Here is a 9,405-nt window from a genome sequence, read left to right on the forward strand (position 1 = left end):
GTTTCCGACTTTGATAAAGGTCGTATTGCAGCCTATCGCGATAGCTCTTTATCGTATCGCGACATTGCTGCTCGCGTTGGTCGAAATCCAATGACTGTTAGCAGAATATGGAATCGGTGGGTTCAGGAGGGTAATACGGAACGCCGTGCTGGATCCCAAGGGTCTCGTATCACTAGCAGTCGAGATGACAGGCATCTCATCCGCGTGGCTGTAACGGATCGTACAGCCACGTCTCGATCCCTGAGTCAACAGATGGGGACGTTTGCAAGACAACAACCATCTGCACGAACAGTTCGACGACTTTTTGAGCAGCATGGACTGTCAGCTCGGAGACCGTGGCTACGTTTAGCCTTGACGCTGCATCAGAGACAGGAGCGCCTGCGATGGTGTACTCAACGACGAACCTGGGTGCACCAATGGCAAAACGTCATTTTTTCGGATGAATCCAGGTTCTGTTTACAGCAGCATGATGGTGTTTGGCGACATAGCGGTGAAAGGATATTGGATGCGTGTATTCGTGTTCGCCATACTGGTGTATCACCCGGCGTGATGGTATGGGGTACCATTGGTTACACGTCTCGGTCACCTCTAGTTCGCATTGACGGCACTTTGAGCAGTGGACGTTACATTTCAGATGTGTTACGACCCGTGGCTCTACCCTTCATTCGATCCCTTCGAAACCCTACATTTCAGCAGGATAATGCACGACCAAATGTTGCAGGTCTTGTACGGGCCTTTCTGGATACAGAAAATGTTCGACTGCTGCCCTGGCCAGCATATTCTCTAGATCTCTCACCAATTGAAAACGTCTGCATGGGCAGCTGTACCTGTACACACCATCCAAGCTCTGTTTGACTCAATGCCCAGGCGTATCAAGGCCGTTATTACGGCCAGAGGTGGTTGTTCTGGGTACTGATTTCTCAGGATCTATGCACCCAAATTGCGTGAAAATGTAGTCACATGTCAGTTCTAGTATAATATATTTGTCCAATGAATACCCGTTTATCATCTGCATTTATTCTTGGTGTAGCAATTTTGATGGCCAGTAGTGTATGTAGCCATTTTATCGTATCAGTTTACGTACATTCTGAGGTTACTCAACAATTACGAATTATCAGCCAACTTGTCTATACTAACGTTCTGGCAAGACAAAAATCATAATTATTTAACATCTTTACCTTGCTTGCATGAAGACTTCTGCTTCCATGTTCAACAATATTGACATACGTACATTAATCTAACACTTGGTGGCTTCACAGCGCACACCACAAAAACTTCCACTCCATCCTCTCTCACTCACAAACAGCTACCTACAACCATACGCCCAGCGCTCTCTTACTCCAGCACTACAATCTCAGACCAAAAACAATATATTTTGCTCTGCGGTCGTGCACAGTTAGCGATTCGCTTTATAAAGCCTGTCAGAGACATACATCGTTTACAATACTATAGTTTCAGTTTGGTTTACATTAATATCCTTATCATATTCGGGTGCTACATACAAGTGTGCCCCAGTAGATTCCTTCCAGTTGTGGAACATTATTGTTTTCGTGCCGCAGTATGATGGTGTTGGGAGGCATAATGTTGCATGGGCGTACTGATCTCCTAATCTTTCAACATGGTACATTCAACCGTATACCTTATTGTGGGGCTGTATTCCTGCCACATGTGCATCTGGAGCTGGCTTCTTCTTCTTCTTCTTCTTCTCCTTCAAATGGGCCAGCTAGGGACCACGATATTCAACTTTTCAGCCTGGAGAGGGACTTGATGTTTGCCCAATAATCCAGCATTCTTTGGCTATGTTTCATCTTTCTGTCCTTTGTCCAAAGGGCGCTGGTCTTTTTACGGGGTGATCTGTCCTGAAACCTCTTTCCTTTGGTATCCTTCTGAGAAGTGCTCCGTTTCTAATGTCACTTTCAGTTATGTTCAGTTCCAGGATGTCTTTCTTGACTTCTATCAGTCATGGTGTCACGGTCTTCCTGCTTCTCCAGTAGTTGAGAAGTCGGTTGGTCAGTCTTGTTTGGTCCATCCTTGTGATATGTCCGTAGAAAGCGAGATGTCTCTTCCTGGTTACATCTGTGATTTCCTGGGTATGATTATACAGTCCCAGAATTTTTCTCAGGATCTCCCTCTCCTGAATCTCTAGTTTATCTGTCAAGCCTTTCCAGATTCAAGCATTCTGAGGCACATAGGGGCCGCCCGCAATGGCTGAGCGGTTCTAGGCGCTTCCGTCTGGAACCGCACTGCTGCTACGGTCGCAGGTTCGAAACCTGCCTCGGGCATGGATGTGTGTGTTGCCATTAGGTTAGTTAGGTTTAGGTAGTTCTAAGTCTAGGGGACTGATGACCTCAGAAGCTAAGTCCCATAGTGCTCAGAGCCATCTGAACCATTTGAGCATGTAGGGCTTCAGGGCAGACAGCTGTTTGCTAGTGTTTTAGTTTGGAATTGCGAGATAGGCATTTCTCATTATAGATGTTCTTGGTTAATCGATATGCTAATAGTAACTTATTAGTCCGAGTTGTTAGTGCTGTTCCTTCTGATAGCCTTCTCCTAGATACTTGGATCTGTCAACTTCCTGAATTTGACCTTGTTCCAGGTGTAGTTCACTGGGAGTATCACTCATGTTGGCGAGGTATTTTGTCTTTTCTAGTGACAACTGAAGTCCTGCCTTGGCAGCCTGGAATTTGAGCATATTGAGCTGCTTTACTGCTACTGAGCTTGCTATAAGTGCCAGATCAGCTGCGAAAGCTAAACAGTCTTCACCTTGTCCAGTGCACAGCTGAAGAGAAAGAAGAGAAAGTCTGTCTCCCTGCCTAGCGCCTGTCTGGATCTCAAAGCTTTCTGTAAGTATTCCCCTGAACTTTACTCGTGATCTCTTGTTAGTCAGGGTGTTTTGGAGAAGACTGTGAATGATAAAGCGCGACTGCACCGACCAGCACTCTTGAAACGAGAGGACATTCGGCGAATGGACTAGCTTTCCAATTCTCTCTACTTCAGTTCTATCGAGCACGAGTGTGACGCGTTAGGAAGCCGTACTGTAGCACTTGCACATACACCAGCGATATCCAGCCGCCACAAGGACTCCTTACTAACCTTATGGCCGGCATGAGGCACGTTCCAGAGTATCCACTGCTGTCTGAAGTGATCACACACGCTATTGAGCACCATGTCCCGCCTTTTGTAAAGTCCAGGGGGACATTGTAACTAGACATGCCTTCACCGTAATTATTTGTCTTTGAATAAAAGGGTCATTTCTGTTCATGATTCGATTGATTGTCATTTCTCTTCCTCTCATTGCGCATTGGTTTCAGTTACCTTCTGTACTATACTATAGAAATTCATCAGGTATGGCCGCGAGGGATAGCCGCGCGGTCTAAGGCACCTTGTCACGGTCCGCGCCGCTCTCCCCATCGGAGGTTCGAGTCCTCCCTCGGGCATGGGTGTGTGTGTGTTGCCCTTAGCGTAAGTTAGGTTATGTAGTGCGAAAGCTTAGGGACCGATGACCTCAGCAGTTTGGTCCCATAAGAGCACTCCGTTTTCAGGCCACAAGTGGCCCATCGGGACCATCCGACCGCCGTGTCATCCTCAGCTGAGGAGGAGCATGTGGCCACACCGCTCTCCCAGTCGTTACGATGGTTTTCTTTGGCCGGAGCCGCTACTGTTCGGTCGAGTAGCTCCTCAATTGGCATCACGATGCTGACTGCACCCCGAAAAATGGCGACAGCGCGTGGCTGCCCGGATAGTCACCCATCCAAGTGCGGGCCACGCCCGACAGCGCTTAACTTCGGTGATCTGCCGGGAACCGGTGTATCCACTGTGGCAAGGCCGTTGCCCTGGTCCCATAAGACCTTATCACAAATTTCCAAATTTCAGGTACGGTCCATGATTCATCGAGCTGCTTTACTTGGCAGCGACACATCATGCCAAAGTTATTTTCGTCCTTAAGTTTTGCATAGCATTGTGTTGTGTTGATAATTATCAATGATGATTACAATGTCTGTGATTACGTAGTGTCTATGTCTTCACATCAGAATGTCCAGATCTGCTTGCATCACACAGTACTGACGATTACAGCTGTAGTAATTATTTCGAGGCTAATACGGACGCTGTAACCGTCACTGATGTATTCACGTCTCGACGCACTGAAAAGTCGATATAATATTTGTCTCAAAAAAGGTTAAAATGGCTCTAAGCACTATGGGATTTAACATCTGAGGTCATCAGCCCCTAGAACTACTTAAACCTAACTAACCTAAGGACATCACACACATCCACGACCGAGGCAGGATTCGAACCTGCGACCGTAGCGGTCGCGCGGTTCCAGACTGAAGCGCCTAGAACCGCTCGGCCACAGCTGCCGGCCACATTTGTCTCTCCCTGTGCTGGAATTACGTAATTTGCGAGCGAATGGGTTGCGGATTCAGTGATATGGAACTTTTGGATCTGCGTTGGGGGCGTGATCAGGTATCCGGAGTAGAATGAACGATCGCGACAAGGTGGAGATCCGGGTTCGAGTCCCAGTCCAACACATATTTTCTCTTGTGATAAACAGCTGACGTCAATCCAGATTCACAAAACGAGAATCCATTCTTGTAATAATTATCAACTTTGCGTTCATCTAATTACAACTTTGTCAAAGGAATTGTTCACACCATACGAGTTTCGTCTTTATTAATTGTTGGCATCGTCAGTGGCAAATTTCGTACTTGCTTTACTACCTATCTCCTTGTTCCGGCTTCGTACCTGCTGTTACGCTTACTGCGGTTCGCAGCTTCATTTGCATAGCACTAGGAAATGAACACTCACTTATTTCGTGTTATATCTTCGATGTGCACCACGGAGGGAGAGGAAAGAGGCTTATGCGTCTGTGGCAAGCCTAGGTTACAAATTAGATGGATGTGACTGCCAGCGATTTTCAACTGAACGTCGTGGACTATATTTCGCCTGTGATGAAGAGTTGGTGCTGCGATGGAATCAATTTTGCAGAGCTGTACTAAAGATTCCAACAATCACGTCATACGATAGTCGCTGCAAAACGTGAGTAAACTTGCAGTGATCCTTTCTACAGGACAACTAATAATGCGCTAAAGTTGAGAGATGTGTCTTTCTATTTTCAACTAACTGTTCCCCGCCACACTATGTTGTGCTTCAGTCTGATCAAAAGAAAAAGAAAGAAAAGAGAAAGCACATGTTCGTAATACGAATATACGTCCCAATCTCTTCTTCCCTCTAACCTGTCCATCTCCTCCTCCTATTCTCTTCTCCTGCCACCACTCTCTCCCCCCCTCTTTGACCATCACCTCCTTCGCTGTTTCTATCTCATCCTCCCCTCTTTCCCTCCATGCCCCTCCGTCCGTCCATCTCCTCCTTTCTGCATTCTTTGTCTATTTTCTCCCACCCCTCTGTCATCCTATTTTTCTTTTCTCTCTCTGACCTTGGTCCTTTATTTCTATTACAAATTCGGTTTCAGTAGAAGTATTCTAAGCCATAAATACAGGTATCCTGTCTGTTAACAACGTTTCACTAGTGTTCATGGTTTATTATATTAATGTGCAACAATTTGAAGTAAAGTGGTCAAGTACCTTTTGACAATTTTGGTGGCAATGTCTCCTCTCTCTCTCTCTCTCTCTCTCTCTCTCTATATATATATATATATATATATATATATATATATATATATATATATATATATATATAATTACTTCAAAAAGGGTTTTATGTCATTCCAGTTCCCAGAACTCCCAAACATACACGTTGATTGTGGATATCGTATCACAGACACAGTCCCATTTACTGTTCTGAGATGTCACTAAACCCACCCAAAGATGTAAACAGCCATGCATGAGCTGCGCCTATTAGACGGAGGGGGTCCCACAGCCGATCAGTTCCAGTCATTCCACCAGGAAGGAGGTTCACGGCTCGTGTTCTCTGTAGTTCAACCATGCCTAGATGGTGAATACCGCGGTTCGATCGCGTCCGCATTGTGCCAGGAAGGACTCTCAACAAGGGAAGCGTCCAGGCGTCTTCAAATGGTACAAATGGTTCTGAGCACTATGAGACTTAACATCTGAGGTCATGAGTCCCCTAGAACGTAGAACTATTTAAACCTAACTTATCGAAGGACATCACACACATCCATGCCCGAGGCAGGATTCGAATCTGCGACCGTAGCAGTCGAGCGGTTCCGGACTGAAGCGTCTAGAACCGCTCGGCCAGTGTGGCCTGCTCCAGGCGGAGGCGGTCAGCGCGACAGAATGCCATGCAAAGGGGCCCGGGTTCGATTCCCGTCTGTGTCAGACATGTTCTCCGCTCAGGGACTCGGTGTTGTGTTGTCCTTATCATCATCATTTCATCCCCATCGACTCGCAAGTCGCCGAAGTGGTGTCAACTCGAAAGACTTGCACCAGGCGACCAGTCTACCCGACGGGAGGCCCTAGCCGCACGGCATTTCACCATAATCAGTACCGCCTCCCTGTCGAGGTCATACGTTTTTCAAATAAGTTGGATTTTTCTTAAACGCTTTTCTCGGAGTGAACAAAATCGATGTTGTTCGGACATGGAGGAGATACAGAGAGACAGGAACTGTCGATGACATGCCTCGCTCAGGCCGCTCAAGAGCTACTGCTGCAGTGGATGACAGCTACCTACGGATTATGACTCGGAGCAACCCTGACAGCAACGCCACCATGTTGAATAATGCTTTTCGTGCAGCCAGGGGACGTCGTGTTACGACACAAACTGTGCCCAATAGGCACAACTTCACTCCCGACGTCCATGGCGAGGTCCATCTTTGCAACCACGCCACCATGCAGTGCGGTACAGATGGACCCAACAACATGCCGAATGGACCGCTCAGGATTGGCATCACGTTCTCTTCACCGATGAGTGTCGCATATGCCTTCAACCAGACAATCGTCGGAGGCGTGTTTCGAGGCAACCCGGTCAAACTGAACGCCTTACGCAAACTGTCAAGCGAGTGCAGCAAGGTGGAGGTTCCCTGCTGTTTTGGGGTGGCAATATGTGGGCCGACGTACGCCGCTGATGGTCATGGAAGGCGCTGTAATGGCTGTACAATACGTGAATGCCATCCTCCGATCGATAGTGCAACTGTATCGAAGCATATTGGCGGGGCATACGTCTTCGTGGACAACAATTCGCGTACCTATTATGCGCATCTTGTGTATTTCCTTCAGGATAACGACATCGCTCGACTAGAGTGGCCAGCATGTTCTCCACACATGAACCCTATCGAACATGCCTGGGATAGATTGAAAAGGGCTGTGTGTGGACGACGTGACCCACCAACCAGTCTGAGGGATCTACGAGGAATCGCTGTTGAGGAGTGGGACAATCTGGACCAACAGTGCCTTGATGAACTTGTGGACAGTATGCATCAATGCAAGAGGACGTGCTACTGCGTACTAGAGGTGCCGTTGTGTACAGCAGTCTGGACCACCACCTCTGAAGGTCTCGCTGTATGCTGGTACAACATGTAATGTGCGGTTATCACGAGCAATAAAAAGGGCGGAAATGATGCTTATGTTGATCTCTATTCCAATTTTCTGTACAGGTTTCGGGACTCTCGGAAACGAGGTGATGCAAAACTTTTTTTTATATGTGCATATGATATGTGGCACTCCAGTAGCTGTATAACACACGCGGCTATTCGAATGCAGCGTATCAGTATTTCAGAGCGGTTGATGAAGAATCATTTGCATTTCTATTTATGTACACTACTGGCCATTAAAATTACTACACCACGAAGATGACGTGCTATAACGCGAAATTTAACCGACAGGAAGAAGATGCTGTGATATGCAAATGATTAGCTTTTCAGAGCATTCACACAAGGTTGGCGCCGGTGGCGACACCTACAACGTGCTGACATGACGAAAGTTTCCAACCGATTTCTCATACACAAACAGCAGTTGACCGGCGTTGCCTGGTGAAACGTTGTTGTGATGCCTCGTGTAAGGAGGAGAAATGCGTACCATCACGTTTCTGACTTTGATAAAAGTCGGATTGTAGCCTATCGCGATTGCGGCTTGTCGTATTACGACATTGCTGCTCGCGTTGGTCGAAATCCAATGACTGTTAGCAGAATATGGAATCGGTGGGTACAGGAGGGTAATACGGAACGCCATGCATCTTATCCGCATGGCTGTAACGGATCGTGCAGCCACGTCTCGATCCCTAAGACAACAGATGGGGACGTTTGCAAGACAACAACCATCTGCAAGAATACTTCGACGACGTTTGCAGCAGCATGGACTATCAGCTGGGAGACCATGGCTGCGGTTACCCTTGACGCTGCATCACAGACAGGAGCGCCTGAGATGGTGTACTCAACGACGAACCTGGGTGCACAAATGGTAAAACGTTATTATTACGGATGAATCCAGATTCTGTTTAGAGCATAACGATGGTCCCATCCGTGTTTGGCGACATCGCGGTGAACGCACATTGGAAGCGTGTATTCGTCATCGCCATACTGGCATATCACCTGGAGTGATGGTATGGGGTGCCATTGGTTACACGTCTCGGTCACCTCTTTTTCGCACTGACGGCACTTTGAACAGTGGACGTTTCAGATGTGTTACTACCATTCATTCGATCCCTGCGAAACCCAAAATTTCAGCAGGATAATGTACGACCGCATTTTGCAGGTCCTGTACGGCTTTTTCTGGATACAGAAAATGTTCGACTGCTACCCTGGCCAGCACATTCTCAGAAATCTCTCACCAATTGAAAATCTCTGCTCAATGGTGCCCGAGCAACCGGCTCGTCACAATACGCCAGTCGCTACTCTTGATGAACCGTGGTATCGTGTTGAAGCTGCATGGGCAGCTGTACCTGTAGACGCCATCGAAGCTCTGTTTGACTCAATGCCCAGGCGTATCAAGGCCGTTATTACGGCCAGAGGTGGTTGTCCAGGGTACTGATTTCTCAGGATCTATGCACCTAAACTGCGTGAAAATGTAATCACGTGAGTTCTCGTATAATATATTTGTCCAATGAATACCCGTTTATCATCTGCATTTCTTCTTGGTGTAGCAACTTTAATGGCCAGTAGTGTAGATGGTACGTCTTTCGGGTTTTTAGACGATGCCAAGTCTCTTGTAGCCGTCCCTAGAGATATGCAGAGACAGCACTTCGCCTGCCGTCATGTTGTACATGGGGGACAAAGTGTGGCTCTCCCAGCTAACAGTAAGACCCGCCGTCAGAGACAAATGACCGTCTGTCAGGCGAGCGACGTGAGAACTTAGGCCGCTGTCGTATGATTAATTGTGGCCCGGCTGAGAACGGCTTCTTAGTGTAAGCGTGCAAATACCAGGCTGCCAACGGAGCGTGGCGGCTCTGGTACACATCTCAAAATAAACTGACCAAGCACGCTGAGCGTTCCGC

General features: G+C 47.4%; 1 pseudogene; it reads right to left on the reverse strand.

Moving 5' to 3' along the window:
* Positions 1 to 3,715: 3,715 nt before the first annotated feature.
* Positions 3,716 to 3,833, reverse strand: LOC126428498 (5S ribosomal RNA; annotated as a pseudogene).
* Positions 3,834 to 9,405: the final 5,572 nt, after the last annotated feature.

Source organism: Schistocerca serialis, chromosome 12 (genome assembly GCF_023864345.2).
Source record: "Schistocerca serialis cubense isolate TAMUIC-IGC-003099 chromosome 12, iqSchSeri2.2, whole genome shotgun sequence".
In the NCBI taxonomy this organism is placed as follows: Eukaryota; Metazoa; Arthropoda; class Insecta; order Orthoptera; family Acrididae; genus Schistocerca; species Schistocerca serialis.